Source organism: Phyllobates terribilis, unplaced genomic scaffold (assembly GCF_046119375.1).
Source record: "Phyllobates terribilis strain yellow unplaced genomic scaffold, ASM4611937v1 Scaffold_11__3_contigs__length_659146591, whole genome shotgun sequence".
Classification (NCBI taxonomy): domain Eukaryota; kingdom Metazoa; phylum Chordata; class Amphibia; order Anura; family Dendrobatidae; genus Phyllobates; species Phyllobates terribilis.
Window position 1 is genome coordinate 499,714,980 of NW_027362771.1, and position 25,807 is coordinate 499,740,786.

The following is a 25,807-nucleotide window of genomic DNA, read 5'->3' on the forward strand; positions in this document are numbered from 1 at the left end:
ACTCCTCCAGCGTGATTTGCCCCACCTCTGGATCTCGTTCTCCCAGGCTATACGTCAGAACGTATTGCACCAGGGCTTGTCGGTGCTGCCACAGTCGCTGCAACATGTGCAGAGTTGAATTCCACCGGGTAGGCACATCGCATTTTAGCCGGTGAAGTGGCAGGCCCAACGACTTCTGTAGAGATGTAAGTCGCTGAGCTGCGGGATGCGAACGGCGAAAGTGAGCACACAGCGACTGTGCCCTCTGCAGAAGGCCATCTAGTCTGGGATAGTGGGCTAAAAATTGCTGGACAACCAGGTTCAACACGTGAGCCATACAAGGCACGTGTGTGACATTGCCCCGGCGAAGGGCCGCACCCAGGTTTGCAGCATTGTCGCACACGGCCTTCCCTGGTTTCAGGTCCAGTGGAGACAACCATTCATGATATTGGTTCTCCAGAGCTGACCACAACTCCTCAGCTGTGTGACTCACATTTCCCAGACATTTCAAAGTAAAAACCGCCTGATGACATTGAGCCCTACTGCCAGGCTTTGGGTGCAGGTGGAAGACCGAGAGGAGGTTGAGGAGGCAGAAGCAGTGGAGGAACTTTGACATAAAGAGGATTTACGCACAACTCGTGGGGACGGCAAGACTTGGACAGCAGCCCCTTGTCCTGCTGTCACCATAGTTACCAAGTGCCCAGTCAGCGACATGTAACGCCCCTGTCCATGCCTACTCGTCCAAGTGTCTGTGGTGAAATGCACCCTGTCACACACAGAGTTTCTCAAAGAAGCGGTGATGTTGTGTGCGACATGCTGGTGGAGCGCAGGCACACCTTTCTTTGAGAAGTAGTGCCGACTGGGCATCTGGTACTGGGGCACTGCGACGGACATAAGGTCTCGAAAATCCTCTGTGTCCACCAGGCGGAAAGGCAGCATTTCTGTAGCCAAGAGCTTGCAGATGGTGAAATTCAACCTCTTAGCTTTCTCATGGCTAGGAGGAAATGGTCTTTTACTTGTCCACATCTGAGGGACCGAGGGCTGGCTATTGTGCTTAGACGGGGTTGATAAGGGTGTCCCCGGCAAACTGCCGGTCTGTGAGGAAGATGCAGGCGGACATGTTAGGTTGCCTTGATCCAAAGGTGGTGCTATCGATGTCGGACAGCGCTCAACACCAGCTGGTGTTACCACCTCCAAAGAAAATGATGACCTGCCAATCACGCTGGCTGTTGCGGGTAAAGAGGTGGCAGGTCTGCACCCCAAAACAGGTGTGACTGCTGTCTCCCCAGTCACAGAGGATGAAGAGGCCGCGGATGCACAAGATATGGCAGACGTTGGTTGGCCCGGCCGGCTAGGCCACATTGTAGCACACTGAGCTTCCCACTGCAACTTATGCTTCATGTCCATGTGCCGGTTCATGCATGAAGTACTCAAACTATGTATTTTTTGGCCTCTACTTAGCTTTTGCTGACAAATGTTACAGATAACACGAGTTGGGTCATCTTTATCGATCTGAAAAAATGCCCAGGCTATGCAAGGCTTAGCACCCATGCGACCTGAAGAGCCACCACTACTTGTGGTGAGAGGCAGAGTTGTGTTTGAGGATGCAGTTGTTGACGTGCTTCCAGTACTTTGTCTCTGTCCAGCAAGGCGCAACCTGACCTCGTCGTCACTAGCATCTTCCTCCACCTCCTGTGCTGACCTCATCTCTTGGCTGACTGTGGGTTGACAGTAAGTGGGATCTCCGACCTCATCATCATCACCCTGTGCGTTATCACACCCGTCGTCCTCAGAGCCAACCTGTTCCTGCCCTGACAAAAAACTAAAGTTGTCGCTCCAATCAGGTATTTGAGTCTTATCATCGTCTTCCTCATTGTCTCCACCAACAGGAGTTACAGTTTGGGAATGAGGGTCTACATTATGGTCAGAACCTTCTGCGTCTGGTCCTGGATCCGACTCATAAAGATTCTGGGCATCAGTGCAGATCATTTCCTCGTCTGGATTCACAGAAGCGCTGGAGTCGACCTCTGATTCCCAGGCTATAGTATGAGTAAACAGCTCTGCAGACTCAACCATCTGTTCTACCTCATACTCAGACGGGCAGCTGGAGATTTGGGAGCTGTGAGGAAGCAAGTGCGATTTGGGTGACACCTTTGAGGACTGGAGTATTTGTGATGTTGAAGTTGATGTGGAGGAGAGCCCACTTAAAGGAGCACTTGATATCCGTTGAAGCACCTGCTGTTTTTGTGCCTCATCTGGAATTTGTAGCGATTGGCGTGGCCGTAAGAAAGGGATCTTATCACATTGTCCGCTAAAAGAAGTAGACATTTTAGTTTGGCTGGAAGATGGTCTTTCTTCTGCAGATGTTACTGTTGCTTTAACACCTACCCCACGGACACAACCTTTTTTCCCCTTTCCAACACGCCTATTCCCCTTTCCACCAGCAGCAGGCCTTTTTCCACTCATTTTGGTGGTTAACTAATTCACAACTCTGGAGTTGTTTGCACAAAAAAACAATGGATGGTAACCGAGCAGAGCTGAGTGGCCAAACTGTGGTATTAGGCCAAAACTATTGGCTGGGTTAGATGCAGAAAAAAATTATTTTGAATTTGCAACCTGATGGAGGTCAGTATAGATGGATTAATAGAACAAGACCCACACACAGCTAGAAGCCCAATATTTTTTCAGAGGTAGATGCAGGAAAAAAATATATTCAGTTTGCAACCTGATGGAGGTCAGTATAGATGGACTAATACAAAAAGTCCCACACACAGCTAGAAGCCCAAATATTTTTTCAGAGGTACTGTAGATGCAGATAAAAATTAGTTTTAATTTGCAACCTGATGGAGGTCAGTATAGATGGACTAATAGAGAAAGTCCGACACACTACTAGAAGGCCAAATATTTTTTCAGAGGTAGATGCAGAAAAAAATATATTCAGTTTGCAACCTGATGGAGGTCAGTATAGATGGACTAATAGAGAAAGTCTGACACACTACTAGAAGGCCAAATATTTTTTCAGAGCTAGATGCAGAAAAAAATTATATTCAGTTTGCAACCTGATGGAGGTCAGTATAGATGGATTAATAGAACAAGACCCACACACAGCTAGAAGCCCAATATTTTTTCAGAGGTAGATGCAGAAAAAAATATATTCAGTTTGCAACCTGATGGAGGTCAGTATAGATGGACTAATACAAGTCCCACACACAGCTAGAAGCCCAATATTTTTTCAGAGGTAGATGCAGAAAAAAATATATTCAGTTTGCAACCTGATGGAGGTCAGTATAGATGGACTAATACAACAAGTCCCACACACAGCTAGAAGCCCAAATATTTTTTCAGAGGTACTGTAGATGCAGATAAAAATTAGTTTTAATTTGCAACCTGATGGAGGTCAGTATAGATGGACTAATAGAGAAAGTCCGACACACTACTAGAAGGCAAATATTTTTTCAGAGCTAGATGCAGAAAAAAATTATATTCAGTTTGCAACCTGATGGAGGTCAGTATAGATGGACTAATAGAGAAAGTCCGACACACTACTAGAAGGCCAAATATTTTTTCAGAGCTAGATGCAGAAAAAAATTATATTCAGTTTGCAACCTGATGGAGGTCAGTATAGATGGATTAATAGAACAAGACCCACACACAGCTAGAAGCCCAATATTTTTTCAGAGGTAGATGCAGAAAAAAATATATTCAGTTTGCAACCTGATGGAGGTCAGTATAGATGGACTAATACAACAAGTCCCACACACAGCTAGAAGCCCAATATTTTTTCAGAGGTAGATGCAGAAAAAAATATATTCAGTTTGCAACCTGATGGAGGTCAGTATAGATGGACTAATACAACAAGTCCCACACACAGCTAGAAGCCCAAATATTTTTTCAGAGGTACTGTAGATGCAGATAAAAATTAGTTTTAATTTGCAACCTGATGGAGGTCAGTATAGATGGACTAATAGAGAAAGTCCGACACACTACTAGAAGGCCAAATATTTTTTCAGAGCTAGATGCAGAAAAAAATTATATTCAGTTTGCAACCTGATGGAGGTCAGTATAGATGGTGGCGACGGGGAAAATAGCTTGGTCTTATAGGGCAAGGACATGTGACATACACTGCCAATGACACATGCCCTTGCTTGTGTGAAAAAAAGCACTTCGCTCCGTGTGTGCGCTGCTGATAGGCTGACAGATTGCACCTCCCCACTGCAAATGCGGGAAAGAGAAAAAAAAATGGAGATCTTCATTGTTCCTGCAGAGATCCATCCCCTGCCCCTCCCCCCACCCCGCTGTACACTCAAACTGCGTATTAACATTAATTTTCATCATTACTGAGAAAAAATCCAGTTATGATTTTGGTGCACGAACAGTTATCGAACATAACCTCGAACAGCCGAATTTTTCTCAAATTGTTCGTGTTCGCCGAACGGCTCGAACACCGCCCAAAACAGCTCGAATTTGAGATTGGCGAACAGTTCGAGTAGAACAACGCTCATCTCTAATTATTATATTATATTATAATTATCATTATAATCGGCCTAGGATAGGCTCACCGTAATCAGATTCCAGGTGGAGGCTGCAAGAACATTTTTTAATCTAAATAGTTAGTAATTAGTGTTGAGCGAGCATGCTCGACACTGCTCGTTACTTGCCCGAGCATCTCTTTACTCGGGATGTTCGGCGAGCACCGAGCATTTCCGGGTTACTCGGGAGTGAGCTCGGGTATCCGCCCTGCACGTTTAGCGCTCTTTGCAGAGCCAATGAACATGCAGGGATTGCCAGCCAGTCACTGTAATGCCGCAGCCATGTTGTTTGTGGGCATTACAGTGATTGGCTGGCCGCACAGCATCACCTCGAGTATTTAAAACCGGGCGTTGCCATCTTGGACACAGTCACTCCGGATCAGGCAGTGTAGAGAGGGTGCTGCTGAGTTAGGGAGAGATATATAGTGCAAAATAGGTAGTGTAGGTTTTCTAAAGCCTGAAAAATCAAACAAACAGTCCTTCTCAGGACTAATATCTATCCCAGATATCAGGCAGGCAGGCAGGCTGTATTGGAGACGCAGTGGTTATACCAGCAAACGCTGCATTACAGTCCTGTGTGCTCCTGTTAGTCAAATTGCTAGACTTTTCACCCCGGACTCAGGGGCCAGGAAATTTTTTTTTTTTCATCTAAATCCTGTATTTTTTTTTTCTCAGCCAGACTGTACAAATATGCATCTTATTAACCTTTTGGTATTCCCCCCCCCCCCAAAAAAAAAATTGAGTGAGTCTGTGACTGTTCAGACACCAATTTATCTGTTTAAAAGAGTCTGGTTTAGGCCAGAGAAATATAACTGTGGTTTTGCGGTTCCACGGGTCAAATCTCTGTATTATCCTGTTTTTGGCATTTTTTACCGTAAAAAAAACTGTAATAGTGTCTCCCTGACTGGTCAGACACCAATATATCTGTTTAAAAGAGTCTGGTGTAGTCCAGAGAAATAGAACTGTGGTTTTGCAGTTCCACGGGTCGTCAGACAGCAACTGATCCCACACTTAGACACTCTGAAGAGCTGTTCACTGGTCCATTTCCATATTTGTGCCCCTCATCTGCTCCGCTTGAAGTGGTGGAAGAGGAGATCCCATGTAGCGATGCCCAAGTATTTGAACAGCCACGGCCACAGGAAGTCAACGCTGGCAATTTGTCACAAGAGGTGGACGATGACGAGACACAATTGCCACGAAGTGAGGAGGAGGATCGTGGTGAGCAAGTGGAAGCTGAAGAAGTGGTGTATGATCTAGTTGTAGCGTCGGCGTCCCTGCCCTCTGCTAGGCAGGGACGCTGTTCCCCACACCTCTCTGCTCCGAGCCCGGCGTCCTCCTCCTGCTCTGTTGGCAGCGCGCGCGCGCTCCCTCCCTCTTAAAGGGGCCGCGCGCGCCGTCCTAAGGAGTCCCCGGCCAATGGCCGGAGGACTTCACCATATATAAGGCACCTCCTCCAAAATGGAGGTGCCCGAGCAATGTTGTTGCACTGTTCACCACTCTGCTTCAGCCCTCAGGTCCCGTTGCCAGTTACCTGCCAGATACCTGCCAGATACCTGCCAGATTCCCGCCAGATTCCTGCCAGCCTGATATTCAACTACCTGCCTGCTAGCCTGAGGTCCGACGGTCTGCCTTACTACTCCTGTCAGTCTGTCTATGAACCAGCTTGCCCGCTCACCTGGGAGCGCACATCTGCTACCTGCCTGCTAGCCTACCTGGAGGCTCTGCCGTCACGTGCTGTGACCACCTGCCTGTCCAGTGACTTCTGCCCGCTCACCTGGGAGCGCTCATCTGCTGCCTGTCTGCTAGCCTACCTGGAGGCTCTGCCGTCACGTGCTGTGACCACCCGCCTGTCCAGAGACTTCTGCCCGCTCACCTGGAGTGCTCATCTGCCGCCTGTCTGTTGGTCTTCCTGGAGGCTCCGCCGTCACATGCTGTGACCACCCGTTTATCCAGAGACTCTCGCCTGCTCACCTGGGAGCTCACGTCTACCATCAGCCGCCACAGGTCGTACCAACCCCTTACCCAGAGACTGCCCCGGTCACTTGCCGTGACCATCTGCCCGTTCACCCAGAGACTGCCCCGGTCACTTGCCGTGACCATCTGCCCGTTCACCCAGAGACTGCCCCGGTCACTTGCCGTGACCATCTGCCCGTTCACCCAGAGACTGCCCCGGTCACTTGCCGTGACCATCTGCCCGTTCATCCAGAGACTGCCCCGGTCACTTGCCGTGACCTCCTGCCCGTTCTTCTAGAGACTGTCCCTGTTATGTTCTGCTACCAGAGCTAAGGAAAGAGAGGAGATCTGTCCCTACGATAGAACTCAGCTGAATCCCTACGATGTAACAGGGGACCTGATCCTGCGATCAGACCTGCTAAAGTCCTAAGCTAGTCTGTATGGAGACCTATAGATGTGGGGAAGGAATCCCTACAAGTACTAAGGACTGGGAGGAAAATGGACACCTCCTAACAGAAATAGTAGCAGACAGACGAACAAACAACATATATAGAACATAGAGGTCCGTAGACCAAGCAAACTAACAGAGTTAGATACAGAGCACAGGCTAGCTAGAAAGTAGATATACAATGAAGTCCAGCAAAGCCAGAAGGGCGAAGCAGGATTAAATAGGCCAACAAGGTCATGTGACCAGCAAAGGAAAAAAAAACCTAAGAGCAAGGTTCTAACAGTACCCCCCCTTCTAAGAGGATCCTCCGGATCCCCTAGGACCAGGCTTATCAGGAAATCTCCTGTGAAACGCTCTGATAAGTCTGGACGCGGAAACATCATCCGACCTCACCCAAGAGTTATCCTCGGGACCGAAACCTTTCCAGGCCACAAGATACTGCAAACTACCTCTATACCGTCTAGAGTTAAGGATGCGAGAAATTTCATATTCCCCGTCCTCCACCACCGGAGGAACAGAGGCAGAGGCGTCACAATCCGATACAACAGCTTTTTTCAACAGAGAGACATGAAATACCGGATTAATTCTCCAGGAGGTAGGAACCTCCAACCTAACAGCAGATTGGTTGACAACCTGAAGCACCTTAAAGGGCCCTACAAACTTGGGACCCAATTTCTTTGAAGGAATCCTCAACCGCAGATTCCTAGAGGACAACCAAACCATGTCACCAACAGCGAACAAAACCTCCTGTCGTTTCCTATCAAAGTAGTCTTTAGATTTTCTGTTGGCCTCCTGAAGATTACCACGCACATCCGTCCAAACTCTCTCCAAATCACCGGAAAAATTCTCCTCCTCAGGCACGGCAGATCCCAACTTGGAGAACGACCCAAACGACGGATGTCTCCCAGAACAACAAAAAAAAGGCGAACAACCAGCAGAAGAAGATGTATGATTGTTCAGAGCAAATTCAGCAAGTGGCAGAAACTCAGACCACCCCTCTTGATTGTCTGCCACAAAACAACGCAAGAACTGCTCAACATCCTGGTTTTTCCTTTCTGTCTGGCCATTAGATTCAGGATGATATCCGGACGAGAACGACAAATGAACTCCCAACCTATCACAAAAGGCACGCCAAAAACGAGCCACGAACTGAGGACCCCTATCAGAAACAATGTCAGTAGGAACGCCATGAAGTCTGACAATTTCCTTGACAAAGGCCTTAGCGAGAGTTTTAGCGCAGGGCAGTTTGACGAAAGGAACCAAGTGATACATCTTGCTAAAACGGTCCATGACCACCCAGATGACAGTAAATCCCTCAGAGGGGGGAAGGTCAGTTATAAAGTCCATAGCCAAATGTGTCCAAGGAGCACTGGGAACCTCCAAAGGACAAAGCAACCCCGCAGCAGGAGTATGTGAGGACTTAGATCTAGCACATATAGTACATTGACGCACCCACTTAATGACTTCCTTCTGCCATCCAGGCCACCAAAAACTGCGACCCACCAGTCTCTTGGTCTCAGAGATTCCGGGATGACCTGCCAACCGAGATTCGTGACACTCAACAAACAAATCTCTCCTAAAGGTCCCAGGCACAAACAACCTCCCATGAGGAGTGTTAGAAGGGGCATTCTCCTGTGCTTTAAGAATCTCATTTTCCAAAACGGAGTCCAAAGCAGCTATCACAACACCTTCTTGTAAAATGTTCTCCTCTTTCTCAGCACCGACTATGGGAGAAAAACTGCGAGACAAGGCATCCGCCTTAACATTCTTAGTACCAGGGATGTAAGTAACGGAGAAATTAAACCGCGAGAAAAACAGTGCCCACCTAGCCTGACGGGCATTCAGGCGCTTGGCAGCATCAAGATATATCAGATTTTTATGATCCGTAAGAACCTGAACGGGAAATTCCGCACCTTCCAAGAAGTGGCGCCAGTGTTCAAATGCGAGTTTAATAGCCAATAATTCCCGATTACGAATATCGTAATTCAGTTCAGTCTCCGAAAATTTTTTTTGAAAAAAAGGCACAGGGATGTAATCCATCCCCGTTATCCTGAGACAATACTGCGCCAACCCCCACAGAGGAAGAATCAACCTCAACCAAAAACGGCCTAGTAACATCAGGCTGCATAAGGATGGGAGCAGAGGTGAACCTCTCCTTGAGATACACAAAAGCTTCAATGGCCTCAGAAGACCACTGAACCGCATCAGCACCTTTCCTGGTGAGATCAGTCAGAGGTTTGACAATACTAGAAAAATTTTTTATGAATTTTCTATAGTAATTGGCGAAACCCAAAAACCTCTGTATCGATTTCAAACCAATAGGCCTAGGCCATTCCTGCACAGCCTGAACCTTAACCGGATCCATCTCAAAACCTTTGCTGGAGATAATGTAGCCCAAAAAACGAATACTCTGTACAGTGAACTCACATTTCTCCAGCTTAGCAAAAAGCGAATTGTCCATTAATAACTGTAATACCTCACGCACGCTCCGCCAATGAGACTCCAGATCCGGCGAATAAATCAAAATGTCATCCAAATACACAACCACATTTTTACCGATCAAAGGTCAAAGGATGTCATTAATCAGATTCTGAAAAAATGCAGGAGCATTAGTAAGACCAAAAGGCATAACCAGATTCTCAAAATGACCCACAGGAGTGTTAAAAGCAGTCTTCCATTCGTCACCCTCCTTCATGCGCAACAGATTGTATGCCCCCTTAAGGTCAATTTTAGAGAACCACTTGGCCCCCATTAACTGGTTAAACAGATCAGGAATCAATGGCAGTGGGTAAGGATTGCGTACAGTAATTTTGTTAATCTCACGAAAATCCAGACAAGGACGTAAACCGCCGTCCTTTTTTTTTACAAAAAAAAATCCAACCGCCACAGGAGACTTAGAGGGCCTAATGTGACCGGCGGCCAAACTTGTCTGTATGTATTCCTCCAAAGCCTTCCTCTCAGGAATAGTAAGGTTAAATAAACGACTTTTAGGAAGAGTCGCTCCAGGGACAAATTCAATAGAACAATCATAGTCTCTATGGGGAGGCAAAACCTGCGATTCCTTCTCAGAAAAAACTCTCCAAAAATCCTGAATAGGAACAGGCAATTCTCCCCTATCCAAAGCTGCAATACGCCCGTTACAACACTTGTCATAACATTTATGGCTCCAGGATTTAATTTCACTGGTAGACCAATCCAGTACAGGATTGTGAAATTTTAACCAGGGCAATCCCAATATTACTGGAGAAGGCAAGTTATTCAACACTACCAAATCCAATTTCTCATGGTGAACACCATTAGTAGTGAGAGGAAATTCACAGACCTTGAGAGTAATATTCTTCAAAGGGGAACCATCCACAGAAACCACAGCAATGGGGGATGATAAAGGTTCAGGTTTTAAATTGAGTCTTTCCACGAATCCCCCATCAATTACATTCAGAGTAGACCCACAATCGACAAACACCCGAAATTCCATTAATTTTTCCTGAGCAATCGTGGAAGCAGCTAAAAATACACCCTTGGAATTTAAACAGGCAATACGGGCATGACTGACCATTTTTTTTTCTTTCTTCATACGAAGCTCACAGCCTTTAATCAAATGACCAGATTTTCCGCAATAGAAACACAAGCCTTCAAAAAATCGACGGTCTTTTTCTTGAGAGCGAGGTGCCACCGATCCAATCTCCATCGGTTCACCACTGTTAGTACACACATTCTCATAACCAGAAACTGACATAGCAGAGGATTTGCTCTCATTAACCCTTGCACGCAGTCTTCTATCCACCCGTATAGCTAATTGCATAGCCTGTTGCAAATCTTCAGGTGTAGGATAAGCAATTAGCAGGTCTTTAACCCTTTCACTGAGCCCAGCAAGAAATAGACTTTTCAGAGCAGAATCGTTCCACCCTGTTTAAGTAGACCAACGACGTAAATGAGTACAATATTTTTCCACATTACCTGATCCCTGTTTTAAACGTCTCAACTCAGTCTCAGCTGATGCGACACGGTCAGGATCATCATATAATAGTCCCAAAGCAGAAAAAAAACTATCCACTGATCTGAAGCATGTATCACTAGGTTGCAAAGAAAAGGCCCACTCCTGAGGCTCTTTGCGCAAAAGTGACATTATGAACCCTACGCGCTGGGATTCATCCCCAGAGGACTTAGGTCTCAAACGAAAATACAATAAGCAAGCATTTTTAAATGAAAAAAATTCTCGGTGTTCACCAAAAAATAAATCCGGCAAACATACCTTAGGCTCCAAGAAATGTGCTCCAGGACAGCTACTCACGTGCAGACGGAGCTCGGCCACCTCCAGAGAGAGCCCCTGCAGGCGATGAGCCAAATCCTGAACCGACACCATGATGGAACAGAAAAATCTTTCCTTAGAGAATTTGCTGGCTGGACTTACTGTTATGTTCTGCTACCAGAGCTAAGAAAAGAGAGGAGATCTGTCCCTACGATAGAACTCAGCTGAATCCCTACGATGTAACAGGGGACCTGATCCTGCGATCAGACCTGCTAAAGTCCTAAGCTAGTCTGTACGGAGACCTATAGATGTGGGGAAGGAATCCCTACAAGTACTAAGGACTGGGAGGAAAATGGACACCTCCTAACAGAAATAGTAGCAGACAGACGAACAAACAACATATATAGAACATAGAGGTCCGTAGACCAAGCAAACTAACAGAGTTAGATACAGAGCACAGGCTAGCTAGAAAGTAGATATACAATGAAGTCCAGCAAAGCCAGAAGGGCGGAGCAGGATTAAATAGGCCAACAAGGTCATGTGACCAGCAAAGGAAAAAAAAACCTAAGAGCAAGGTTCTAACAGTCCCGGTCACCTGCTGTGACCGCCTGCCTGGTCGCCACCCGCTCCCTTACAAGGACCGCCCCCTTGTATAGTAGCTCAGAGGTTACGCCTCCCAGACCCGTTACAGTTTGCTCGGGCCATGGAACCCGGTGGCACCCAAGCTCCCTCGCTCTCGGACCTCTGTCATGAACTGTCCCGTCAGAGGTCCCAACAGGAGTCCATCCTGGGTCACCTGCGGAATGTCAATTCTCGCCTGGACACTCTGACTGCTCCACCAGCAACCACCGCCAGTGCCATGACTCGCAATCCGGCAGCTCCGCTGCCCACCAATACTATGGTATCCTACCCCGGACCCCGGCTTTCTGCACCTCCTCGCTTCGGAGGCGACTCCGTCCAGGCTCGGGGCTTCATAAATCAGTGCACCCTGCACTTTGAACTCCTGTCCCACCAGTTTAACTCCGACCGGGCCAAAATTGCCTTCATTATGTCCCATCTCACCGGGGAGGCCCTGGCCTGGCTAAATCCTCTATGGGAGAGAGGAGACCCCCTGGTGTCCGACTTGCCTGCCTTTTTCATGGCTTTCCGGAAAGTCTTCGACGAACCCGGACGGAAGACCTCATCCGCATCATCTCTGCTACGCCTCCGTCAGGGAAGTCTCACCGTGGGCCAATATGCCATACGGTTCCGTACCCTTGCCTCGGAGCTGGCCTGGGATGACGACGCTCTGGTATCCGTCTTCTGGGAGGGTCTGTCCGGCCGCATTAAAGATGAACTTGCCGGTCGGGACATTCCTACCACTCTCGATGACCTAATAACTCTTGCCACCCGGATTGACCTACGGTTCCAGGAGAGTGCCAAAGAGGTCACCCGTGAGAGGAGGTTTCCACGTCTAGCTCCTACTTTTCAGAGATCCGTCTCTCCCCAGGTACACTCTCCTGAGCCTATGCAGGTCGACCAGACCAAGATGGTCAAAACCCGCCAGGACTTACGCCGTGCCGAAGGGAGCTGCTTCTACTGTGGCAGTAAGGAGCACCGGATCCGTACCTGCCCGGAGAGGTCGGGAAACGCCTGTGTCTAGGTTCGCTCAGAGAGGTCAACCTAGACAAGAATAAATCCTCTCCATCTCTGTTACTGTCAGTCTCTATTATCTGCGGGGAGAATCGTTATTTCGAACTAGCCCAACTTGACTCTGGAGCGGCCGGGAATCTTATCTCACAGTCCCTGGTAGAAAAATACCGCATTCCCACCAAACCTCTGGCTGTACCAATATCTGTCGCTGCTGTGGATGGGGGCCTCTTACCACGTCCCATCCAACTCATCACCGAATCCGTAACTCTGCAGGTGGGAATGCTGCATTCTGAGAGCATCTCTTTTCATGTTCTGCCTGGACTCTCTCACGCCCTCTTACTAGGTCTACCTTGGCTCCAGAGACATGCACCCGTGCTTGACTGGCAGACTGGAGAAGTCCTTCGCTGGGGACAGGACTGTCATAAGACTTGTTTGGTTCCTGTTCATCCCGTCCGTCCTTCTCCTACCCCAACTAATCTACCTGGACTTCCGATTCCCTATTGGTCATTCGCTGATGTCTTTAATAAAAAGGAATAGAATCATAGAATCATAGAATGCTAGAGTTGGAAGGGACCTCCTGGGTCATCTGGTCCAACCCCCTGCTCAAAGCAGGATTCACTAGATCATCTCAGACAGATGTCTGTCCAGCCTCTGTTTGAAGACGTCCATTGAAGGGGAACTCACCACCTTTCGTGGCAGCCTGTTCCACTCATTAATCACCCTAACTGTCAAAAAGTTTTTTCTAATATCTTATCTGTGTCTCCTCCCATTTAGTTTCATCCCATTGCTTCTAGTCTTTCCTTGTGCAAATGAGAATAAAGATGATCCTTCTACAATGTGACAGCCCTTGACATAATTGTAGACAGCTATTAAGTCTCCTCTCAGTCTTCTTTTTTGCAAGCTAAACATTCCCAAATCCTGCAACCGTTCCTCATAGGACATGGTTTGCAGACCAGTCACCATTCTGGTCGCTCTTCTCTGAACTTGCTCCAGTTTGTCTATGTCTTTTTTAAAATGTGGTGCCCAAAACTGTACACAGTATTCCAGATGAGGTCTGACCAAAGAGGAGTAAAGACCGATAATGACTTCACGTGATCTAGACTGTATGCTTCTGTTAATACATCCCAGAATTGTATTTGCCTTTTTTGCTGCTGCATCACACTGTTGACTCATGTTCAGTCTATGATCTATTAGTATACCTAAGTCTTTTTCACATGTACTGTTGCTTAGCTCTTTTCCTCCCATTCTGTATATGCTTTTTTCATTTTTATTGCCCAGATGTAGTACTTTGCATTTTTCCCTGTTAAAAACCATTCTGTTGGTTGCTGCCCACTGCTCCAGTTTATTTAGGTCTTTTTGAATCCTCTCTCTCTCTTCTCTAGTATTAGCTATCCCTCCTAGCTTTGTGTCATCAGCAAATTTAATCAGTTTACCCTCAATTCCTTCATCTAAATCATTGATAAAGATGTTGAACAATACAGGTCCCAGGACGGAGCCCTGTGGTACCCCACTTGAGACATTCATCCAGCTGGATGTGAAGCCATTTACAACCACCCTTTGAGTCCGATCACTAAGCCAGTTATGAATCCACCTAACAGTTGCCTGGTCCATTGCATACTTGGTCATTTTTTCAATAAGGATGGTGTGAGATACTTTGTCAAATGCTTTGCTGAAGTCAAGATATACTATATCTACAGCATTTCCCTGATCCACCCAGTCAGTGATTCTGTCATAGAAGGAAATTAAGTTAGTCTGACATGACTTGTTAGTTACAAACCCATGCTGACTCTGGTTAATCACTTCATTCTTATCCATGTACTTACATACATGTTGTTTAATAATTTGTTCAAAGATCTTTCCTGGTATAGAAGTCAGACTCACCGGCCTATAGTTCCCTGGGTCCACCTTCTTCCCCTTTTTGAAGATAGGAACAACAATTGCTCTTCTCCAGTCTTCTGGGACTTCTCCTGTTCTCCAAGAATTTTCAAAGATTATGGAGAGTGGTTCTAAAATTTCTTCTACGATCTCCTTCAGTACTCTGGGGTGTAATTCATCTGGACCTGGAGACTTGAACTCATTTATGTTAGCTAAATATCCCTCACAATCTTTCTGTTTACAGATAACTTGGATTCCTCTATTCCTTTAAAAGGACAGTGAAGATCAGTTGATGTTACATTTTCTTTCTGAGAGAAAACAGATGCAAAATAGGAATTAAAAAGTTCGGCCTTCTCAACATCCTCTCTTACCATTTCTCCATTTTCATCCTGTAAAAATCCTATAGCATCTTTGACTTTTCTTTTACTTTTGACATACCCCCAAAATCCTTTTTTATTGCTTTTGACATCTCTTGCAAGCCTTAATTCATTGTCAGCTTTAGCTACCCTGATACGTGCCCTACAGGATCTGCAGACTGCATTATAATCTTCTTTAGATATGCCTCCCTCTTTCCATTTAATAAACATTTCTTTCTTTCTTTTTAGCATGTGTTTAAGTTCTGTGTTCATCCATCCTGGTTTCCTTAAATGCTTCCCATTCTTCCTACTTTTCGGGATTGTTAACGATTGTGCTTTGAGAATCTCATTTTTAAAAATTTCCCATCCTTCCTGGACATTTTTGTCCTTAAGGACATCCAGCCATTGGATCCCTCCTATTCTCTTTCTGAGTCTCTTAAAATCTGCCTTTCTAAAATCTAACCTTGAAGTTTGAGTCTTCACATGTCTTCCTCCTCTAGTTATCCAAAATTCTATAATAGCATGATCGCTGCCTCCTAGGGTCCCAGCCACCTTTACCTCCTCAACCATTTCCTCCTTGTTTATAAGGATTAGATCCAAAGTAGCAGATCCCCTTGTTTTCTCCCCTACCTTTTGGAAGATAAAGTTGTCAGCAAGAGAGGATAAGAATTTTCTTGACCTGTTAGTTTTACTTGAGAGAGATTCCCAACAAATGTCTGGATAGTTGAAATCTCCCATGACCACTACGTCATATTTTTTGGAGAACTTGGTCATTTGATACATAAAGAGTTCATCCATATCTTCAGCTTGCCCAGGTGGCCTGTAGTAAATGCCTACAATGGTGTCCTTTCCGTTGTTCTCTCCTTGTATTCTTACCCAAACAGTTTTCACAGAACTCCCAGTCTCTGAAGCTTCAATCTCTGTGCAGATATACGCTTTTCTAACATACAATGCAACACCTCCTCCTCGTTTATCAAGTCTGTTTCTTGCAAATAAGTTGTATCCTTTTAGCCTTTTATTCCAATCATGTGTATCGTCCCACCAAGTTTCAGTGATTCCAATGACATCATATTCCTTTTCCTGCATTAGTAGTTCCAATTCTCCTTGTTTGTTGCCCATGCTTTGTGCATTTGTATAAAAACATTTTAGTTTGTGATTGGTTTCTCTTTCTCCCATATTTTTATTATTTAAATTGTTTTGTCTTTGTTCTTCCTTTCCACTTCCAGTAGCAGAGATCTCAATAGTATTTGTCAGCTGTATGGCTTTTTCTGGCCTTTTGCTTCCCTTCCCACATTGTTCTAGTTTAAAGCTCTTCTGATGAGTGTAGCAAGGCGACTTCCAAATACATGTTTTCCAGTCTTCGTAAGGTGCACCCCATCTCTAGCAAGTAGTCCATCGTATAGGTAATTCATTCCGTGATCCAGAAATCCAAATCCTTGTTGACGGCACCATCGACGTAGCCAGTTGTTCACCTGTAGAATCTTATTCCACCTCATTGTTCCATGGCCATCCACTGGGAGGATGGATGAGAAGACCACCTGCGCTCCCAATTCTTTCACTTTCTTGCCTAAGTCTTCAAAGTCACTGCAGATGGTTTCCAGTTCCTTTCTTGCGGTGTCATTTGTCCCCACATGTATTAGCAGGAATGGGTAGTGATCTGTAGGTCTGAAGAGTCTTGATATCCTGTCAGACACATCTTTAATTTTTGCTCCTGGAAGACAGCACATTTCTCTTGAGGTTATGTCTGGTCTGCAGATAGCGGCCTCTGTTCCTCTTAACAGGGAATTCCCCATGACCACCACTCTCCGTTTTTTCTTCACTACATTCTTCTTTCTCCATCCAGGAGGATTCTGAGGACTTACAAGGTTATTCATTGCTGGCAAAGTCTTACTTTGCTGTATTTCTTCATGGTTCTCCTGCGTGAGAGCCTGGTACTGGTTCCTGAGCAGTATGGGTGCTGACTGCCTCTCGATCCTCCTGCTTCTATGGGTCACATGCTTCCATTCCTCTGTTTCGTCAGGTGCAGTTCGAATTTCTTCTCTTTCTGAATCATGAAGAGATAATTCTGCTCTGTCTAAGAACTCTTCACCTTCCTTAATGATTTTCAAGGTAGTTAACCTCTCTTCTAGATTTCGCAACTTTTCCTCCAACAGGGACACAAGCTTGCATTTCTGGCATGTGAAGTTTGGCTTTTCCACTGGCAAGTCTGTGAACATGTAGCAGGATATGCAGCTCACCAAATGGCTCCTGGACTCTTCCATGTTCTTATTGTTAATGTTCTGAAAAGAGTGAAAACAGTGAAAAAGGAGGCAGAGACATTACCCCCTCATAGACCATACGACTGTCCTATCGACCTGTTACCCGGTACTACTCCTCCCCGTGGGCGTATTTACCCATTGTCCGCTGCTGAGACCCGGTCGATGTCCGAATATATTGAGGAGAATTTGGCCAGGGGATTCATCCGGAAATCTACCTCCCCGGCGGGAGCAGGCTTCTTCTTCATAAAAAAGAAGGACGGCTCTCTCCGTCCCTGTATAGACTATAGAGGCCTTAACCAGATCACGGTGAAGAATAAGTACCCCCTTCCGCTCATTCCAGAATTATTTGATCGCCTGAGGGGGGCTAGAGTCTTCACCAAACTGGACCTCCGTGGGGCGTAAAACCTGGTCCGTATCCGTCAAGGGGATGAATGGAAGACTGCATTCAACACCCGGGACGGCCACTATGAATATCTGGTAATGCCCTTTGGTCTCTGTAACGCTCCTGCCGTCTTTCAAGAGTTGGTCAATGACATCTTCCGGGACCTTCTCTACTCCTGCGTTGTGGTGTACCTGGACGACATCTTGGTCTTCTCTCCGCATCTCCAGACTCACCGGGGGGACGTTCGTCAGGTCCTGCTCAGGCTCAGGCAGAACCACCTCTTCGCTAAATATGAGAAGTGCCTCTTTGAGCAGACCTCGCTTCCGTTTTTGGGCTACATTATTTCTCAGACTGGCCTACGAATGGATCCAGAGAAACTGTCTGCCATCGAGAAATGGCCCCGACCGGAGGGGTTGAAGGCCATTCAGCGGTTCCTGGGCTTCGCCAACTACTACCGCCTCTTCATACCGCACTTCTCTTCCCGGACTGCCCCAATTTCCGCGCTCACCCGTAAGGGTACTAATCCCAAAGAGTGGCCGCCCGAAGCAGAGGAGGCCTTTCTTTCCTTAAAACAGGCCTTCTCTTCCGCCCCGGTGCTGCATCGTCCGGACGGCAACAAGCAGTTCTTTCTGGAGGTTGACGCCTCCTCCTCTGGAGCCGGAGCTGTACTTACTCAAAAATCTTCTTCCGGGAGGATGGTAACTTGCGGCTTCTTCTCTAAACTCTTCTCCTCCTCAGAGCGCAATTATTCCATAGGAGACCGAGAGTTATTGGCCATCAAGCTGGCATTGGAGGAGTGGCGTTACCTACTCGAGGGGGCTCTTCATCCGGTAATAATTTACACTGACCACAAGAACTTGGCTTATCTCCAGCATGCTCAGAGACTTAACCCGCGCCAAGCCCGGTGGTCCTTGTTTTTTGCTCGCTTTGATTTTGTTTTACATTTTCGCCCGGCTGACAAAAACATCAAAGCAGACGCCTTGTCCCGATCCTTTCTGGTATCTGATCTCGAGGAAGAACCTAAACATATCATCGATCCCACCAGAGTAATGCAGGTGGCTCCCGTGAGTCTAAATCTTCTCCCTCCCGGTAAGACGTTCGTATCGGTACCTGATCGGGAGAAGATCCTACACTGGGGTCATTCGTGTAAACTAGCTGGCCACGCCGGTCAGAAAAAGACCCTCCAGCTTATTTCCCGGCACTACTGGTGGCCTAACCTGCGCAAGGATGTAATAGACTTTGTTTCTGCCTGTGTGTCCTGTGCCCGCAACAAAGTTCCGAGACACCTGCCAGCCGCTCGCCTTCTTCCTCTGCCAGTACCTGCTGCCCCCTGGCAGCATATAGCGATGGACTTCATAACTGATCTTCCCGTCTCTGCCGGTTGTACGGTCATTTGGGTGGTCGCTGACCGCTTTTCCAAGATGGCTCACTTCATTCCTCTGCCAGGCCTCCCGTCTGCACCCGAGCTGGCTAAAGACTTTATCCGCCACATCTTCCGTCTTCATGGCCTGCCCCGTCACATCGTGTCGGATCGTGGGGTTCAGTTCACTTCTCGTTTCTGGAGAGCCACTTGTAAATTGCTAGACGTCACCCTGGACTTCTCCTCCGCTTACCACCCACAGTCTAATGGTCAAGTGGAGCGGATCAATCAGATCCTGACCAGTTACCTCCGGCACTTCGTTAATGCCCACCATTCTGACTGGGTGGATCTCCTGCCATGGGCCGAATTCTCGTACAACAATCACGAGAGCGAATCTTCCTCCAAATCCCCGTTTTTTGTAGTCTTCGGTCAGCATCCTCGGATCCTGTTTCCCGTCTCCACCTCGGTGGACAATCCGGCTGCGGAATCTCTTGTTAACAAATTTTCCTCCACATGGGAGAGTACCCGATCCGCACTCCTTCTGTCATCCGAGCGTATGAAAAGACATGCTGACAAAAAACGTCTGGATCCTCCTCAATTCCGTCCAGGGGATAAGGTCTGGCTCTCGTCCAAGTATGTCCGGCTCAAGATTCCTTCCTATAAGTTAGGGCCTCGGTTCATCGGTCCTCTGGAGGTCATCAGTCAGATAAACCCGGTGGCCTATAAATTGAAACTCCCGGCCAACTTGCGGATCCCTAACTCCTTCCATGTATCTCTCCTCAAACCTGTGGTACTTAACTCTTTTTCCAAGTCTACAGGCACGCCTCCTGCTCCGGTTTCCGCTGAAAACGAATTTGAGGTAGAGAACATTCTGGCCACCAAAAGGGTAAGAGGGAAGACCTTTTTTCTAGTAGATTGGAAGGGGTTTGGTCCTGAAGAGAGAACGTGGGAGCCCCGGGAGAACATCCATGCCCCTCTCATCCTTGCTAAATTTCTGTCTGGCCTAAAAAAGGGGGGGCCTAAAGGGGGGGGTACTGTAGCGTCGGCGTCCCTGCCCTCTGCTAGGCAGGGACGCTGTTCCCCTCACCTCTCTGCTCCGAGCCCGGCGTCCTCCTCCCGCTCTGTTGGCAGCGCGCGCTCCTTCCCGGCCACTGTGCTTAGGGCGCGCGCGCGCGCACTCCCTCCCTCTTAAAGGGGCCGCACGCGCCGTCCTAAGGAGTCCCCGGCCAATGGCCGGAGGACTTCACCATATATAAGGCACCTCCTCCAAAATGGAGGTGCCCGAGCAATGTTGTTGCACTGTTCACCACTCTGCTTCAGCCCTCAGGTCCCGTTGCCAGTTACCTGCCAGATACCTGCCAGATACCTGCCAGATTCCCGCCAGATTCCTGCCAGCCTGATATTCAACTACCTGCCTGCTAGCCTGAGGTCCGACAGTCTGCCTTACTACTCCTGTCAGTCTGTCTATGGACCAGCTTGCCCGCTCACCTGGGAGCGCACATCTGCTACCTGCCTGCTAGACTACCTGGAGGCTCTGCCGTCACGTGCTGTGACCACCTGCCTGTCCAGTGACTTCTGCCCGCTCACCTGGGAGCGCTCATCTGCTGCCTGTCTGCTAGCCTACCTGGAGGCTCTGCCGTCACGTGCTGTGACCACCCGCCTGTCCAGAGACTTCTGCCCGCTCACCTGGAGCGCTCATCTGCCGCCTGTCTGTTGGTCTTCCTGGAGGCTCCGCCGTCACATGCTGTGACCACCCGTTTTTCCAGATACTCTCGCCTGCTCACCTGGGAGCTCACGTCTACCATCAGCCGCCACAGGTCGTACCAACCCCTTACCCAGAGACTGCCCCGGTCACTTGCCGTGACCATCTGCCCGTTCACCCAGAGACTGCCCCGGTCACTTGCCGTGACCATCTGCCCGTTCACCCAGAGACTGCCCCGGTCACTTGCCGTGACCATCTGCCCGTTCACCCAGAGACTGCCCCGGTCACTTGCCGTGACCATCTGCCCGTTCATCCAGAGACTGCCCCGGTCACTTGCCGTGACCTCCTGCCCGTTCTTCTAGAGACTGTCCCGGTCACCTGCTGTGACCGCCTGCCTGGTCGCCACCCGCTCCCTTACAAGGACCGCCCCCTTGTATAGTATCTCAGAGGTTCCGCCTCCCAGACCCGTTACACTAGTAACTGACTCAGCGTGGCAGGAGGACACGCAGAGCGAGGCCAGCAGCACACAGGGGGCGGGAGGCAGAGTACCCCAACAGGCAGGAAGAAGCAGTGTGGTGGCCACACACAGAAGACGGGCAACAGTTCCCCGTAACACCAACACGAGGAATGTTGCCTGTACAACCGGTAGGTCTTCCAGACTCTGGAATTTTTTTAAACTCTCTGCTGATAACCCCAAAAAGGCCATTTGTACCACCTGCCATGCCAGCATCAGCAGGGGTGACAAAACTACCAGTCTGACCACCACCAGCATGATCAGGCACATGGCAGCAAAGCAACCGACTTTACGGGGCAAACCCCATGGTCCATGACCAGTGTCAGCAGGTGTCACCACTGCTTCTTCCGCTGTTGTGCATGTAATAGAACCCCCTGTTGTGCATGCAAGGCAATCCCCTGTTCATACTGCATGCAAAGATGCCCCCTCCTCTCAGTCTTCACTTGTTATGGCAGTTTCTCAAGAAACAGCATCAACGTCCACGTCCCACCGCAGCGTTCAATTTTCCATATCCCTGATCTTTGAACAAAAGAGCAAATTCGCAGCCAAAGCTCCACAGGCCACAGTCCTAAATTCGCACATTTCACGACTGCTTGCATTGGAAATGCTGCCTTTTAGGTTGGTGGAGAAGGAATCCTTCCGCAACCTTATGGCGGTGGCCATCCCTCGGTACTCGGTCCCCAGCTGACACTATTTTGCCCAGTGTGCCATTCCCGCACTACACAAGCACGTGTCCCGAAACATCTACCGTGCCCTCAACAACACAGTTACTGGGAGAGTCCACCTGACAAAGGACACGTGGACAAGTGCTTGTGGCCAGGGATGGTACATCTCCCTGACGGCACACTGGGTAAACATAGTGGAAGCCGGGACTCAGTCGGACCTTGGGACAGAACAGATCCTCCCCACACCGAGGATTGTGGGCCCTATGTCAGTCAGAGTTGTCCCCACAGTGTACAGCTCCTGCGCATCATCCTCCTCCTCCTCCTCATGTTCAGCCTCCATCTCAGATATCACTACATCAGTTACAAGCTGGAAGCACTGCAGCACTGCCTCAGCCAAGCGGCAACAGGCTGTGCTGAAACTCATAAGCTTAGGTGATAAACCTCACACTGCTTGTGAGTTGTGGACAGCTGTGAAAGAGCAGGCAGATCTGTGGCTGAGACCGCTGAACCTACATCCAGGCATGGTCGTGTGTGACAATGGCCGTAACCTGGTGGCGGCTCTGAGGTGAGGCGAGATCACACACGTACCATGCCTGGCTCATGTGCTTAACCTCGTGGTTCAGCTGTTTCTTAAATCGTACACCGAGTTGCCTGATCTGCTCGTCAAAGTACGCCGCCTGTCAGCTCATTTTCGCAAGTCGCCTACAGCTTCCGCCGCCCTTGCTGTGTTGCAGCAGCATTTGCAGCTTCCGGCACACCGACTGGTGTGAGATGTCCCCACATGTTGGAACTCTACCCTCCACATGTTGCAAAGGATTTGTGAGCAGAAGAGAGCAGTTGTGGAGTACCAGCTGCAACAAGGCCGTCGATATTCAGGTCAGGCTCCACACATAAGACCTCAGGAGTGGACCTGGATGTCTGACATATGTACCATCTTGACAAACTTTGAGGAGTCCACCAAGATGGTGAGTGGCGATCACGCCATCATTAGCATCAGCATCCCACTTGTCTGTGTTTTGCAACACTCTCTGCAGAGAATTAAAGAGGAGGCATTGCAGCCAGAGTATGATGAGATGGATCAAGAACCCGTAATGTACGATTACACACAGCCCAGCCTCATCTCATCCCAATGTGCATTGGGGACAATGAGGGAAAGGAGGAGGAGGAGGAAGAACAGGAGCTGGTATCATGCACTGTAGACGGTAGTACCTGTACATTTGTCATACAGTCAGTGCAGCGTGGGTGGCCTGAGGACAGAAGGGAGGAGGAGGAAGAGGAGGAGGAGGAGAGCATGGTCAGTCGTCATCTTGGTGAGGACACGGAAGTCTTGCCCATTACCTGTCTGGCACGCATGGCTGACTTTATGTTACGCTGCTTTAACCGTGACCCTTGCGTTGTCAAAATGTTGGGTGACAGTCATTACTGGTTGGTGACACTTTTAGACCCCTGCTACAATTTGAACTTTCACTCTCTTATTCCTGAGGTGGAGAGGTCTACAAAAATGGGGCAGTACCAGAAGGCCCTTGCTGCTGAACTGTTAAAAAAATTCCCATCTGAGCATGCTAGCGACAGAGGTCACAGTTCGTTGACCAACCAAGGCGTACAGGCGAGAGAGACGCATCTCCAATCCAGCAGAGGCAGGGGAACACTGTCAACATTCTGGGACAGTTTTCTGAGACCCACCCAGCTTACAGGCGTTGAGGCGTGGGGTACTCTCACAAGGAGTGGAAAGTTTCAAAAGATGGAGAGGTAGTACCTTGTCGACCGTACCAGCGTCCTCCGTGATTCCCCTGTGCCTTTTAATTATTGGGTATCCAAGCTGGACACTTGGAATGAACTCGCTCTGTACGCCTTAGAGGTCCTGGCCTGCCCTGCCGCTAGCGTGTTGTCGGAGCGTGTTTTTAGTGCCACTGGGGGAATTATAACTGATAAGCGCACTCGCCTGTCAACTGACAATGCTGACAAACTGACCCTTATCAAAATGAACAAGGGCTGGATTGGGCCAGACTTCTTATCACCACCAAATGACAGCAGAGTAACATAAAGTAAAATCCACTGTGTTATTTCGGGAGGTATATTCCCATGCACTGCTTCACACCCATACATGGGTATACGCTTCCTCATTTCGGCTGTAATTTGCTCTTCTCCTTATCCTCAGCCTCCACCACCACTATACCACCAGGGTGACCATGGTCCGTGTTGCCAGCATTGCAAGTTCCTCCGTCCTAATATTTGGCAGCTTTTGCTTTGAAGGCATAGGCAAAGATTATGGGAGACCCCCTCCCCAATAATGGGAATAATGTTTTTAATATGCTGTACTGCATGGCTCTTGTAAGGGGCATGGAAACCATCTTGTTAAGCTACTGCGACCTCCATCACTTTTCCCAGGGGCATTGATATTGTCTTTTTATTCCACTGCGACCTGCACCATTCTTCCAAAGGGCATGAAAACCGTCTTGTTAAGCTACTGTGACCTCCACCACTTTTCCAAGAGGCATTAAAACCATCTTGTTAAGCTACTGCGGCCTCCACGTCTCTTCCAAGGGGCATTAAAACCGTCTTGTTAAGCTACTGCGACCTCCACGTCTCTTCCAGGGGGCATTAAACCACCTTTTTAAGCTACTGCGACCTCCACCACTTTTCCCAGGGGCATTGATATTGTCTTTTTATTCCACTGTGACCTCCACCACTTTTCCCAGGGAAATCCGTCTTGTTAAGCTACTGCGACCTCCACCATTCTTCCAAGGGGCATTAAAAAAGTCTTGTTAAGCTTCTGCGACCTCCACGTCTCTTCCAATGGGCATTAAAACTGTCTTGTTAAGCTACTGCAACTTCCACATCTCTTCCAAGGGGCATTAAAACAGTCTTATTAAGCTACTGCGACCTCCATCACTTTTCCCAGGGGCATTGATATTGTCTTTTTATTCCACTGCGACCTGCACCATTCTTCCAAAGGGCATGAAAACCCTCTTGTTAAGCTACTGCGACCTCCACCACTTTTCCAAGGGGCATTTAAACGATCTCGTTAAGCTACTGCGACATCCACCACTTTTCCAAGGGGAATTAAAATATTCTTGTTAAGCTACTGCTGCCTCCATGTCTCTTCCAAGGGGCATTAAAACCGTCTTGCTAAGCTACTGCGACCTCCACCACATTTTCAAGGGGCAATGATATTGTTTATTTATTCCACTGCGACCTCCACCACTTTTCCCAGGGGCATTTAAACCATCTTGTTAAGCTACTGCGACCTCCACCACTTTTCCAAGAGGCATTAAAACCATCTTGTTAAGCTACTGCGGCCTCCACGTCTCTTCCAAGGGGCATTAAAACCGTCTTGTTAAGCTACTGCGACCTCCACGTCTCTTCCAGGGGGCATTAAACCACCTTTTAAGCTACTGCGACCTCCACCACTTTTCCCAGGGGCAATAAAACCATTTTTTTAAGCTACTGCGACCTCCACCACTTTTCCCAGGGGCATTGATATTGTCTTTTTATTCCACTGTGACCTCCACCACTTTTCCCAGGAAAATCCGTCTTGTTAAGCTACTGCGACCTCCACCATTCTTCCAAGGGGCATTAAAAAAGTCTTGTTAAGCTTCTGCGACCTCCACGTCTCTTCCAACGGGCATTAAAACTGTCTTGTTAAGCTACTGCAACTTCCACATCTCTTCCAAGGGGCATTAAAACAGTCTTATTAAGCTACTGCGACCTCCACCACTTTTTCCAGGGGCATTGATATTGTCTTTTTATTACACTGCAACCTCCACGTCTCTTCCAAGGGGCATTAACACCATCTTGTTAAGCTACTGCGACTAGTGTTGAGCCACCCCCGTAGTGTTCGAGTTTGGTTCGGTTCGTCGAACACCCGTGTGTTCGCCGAACTGTTCGTCGAACTGTTCGTCGAA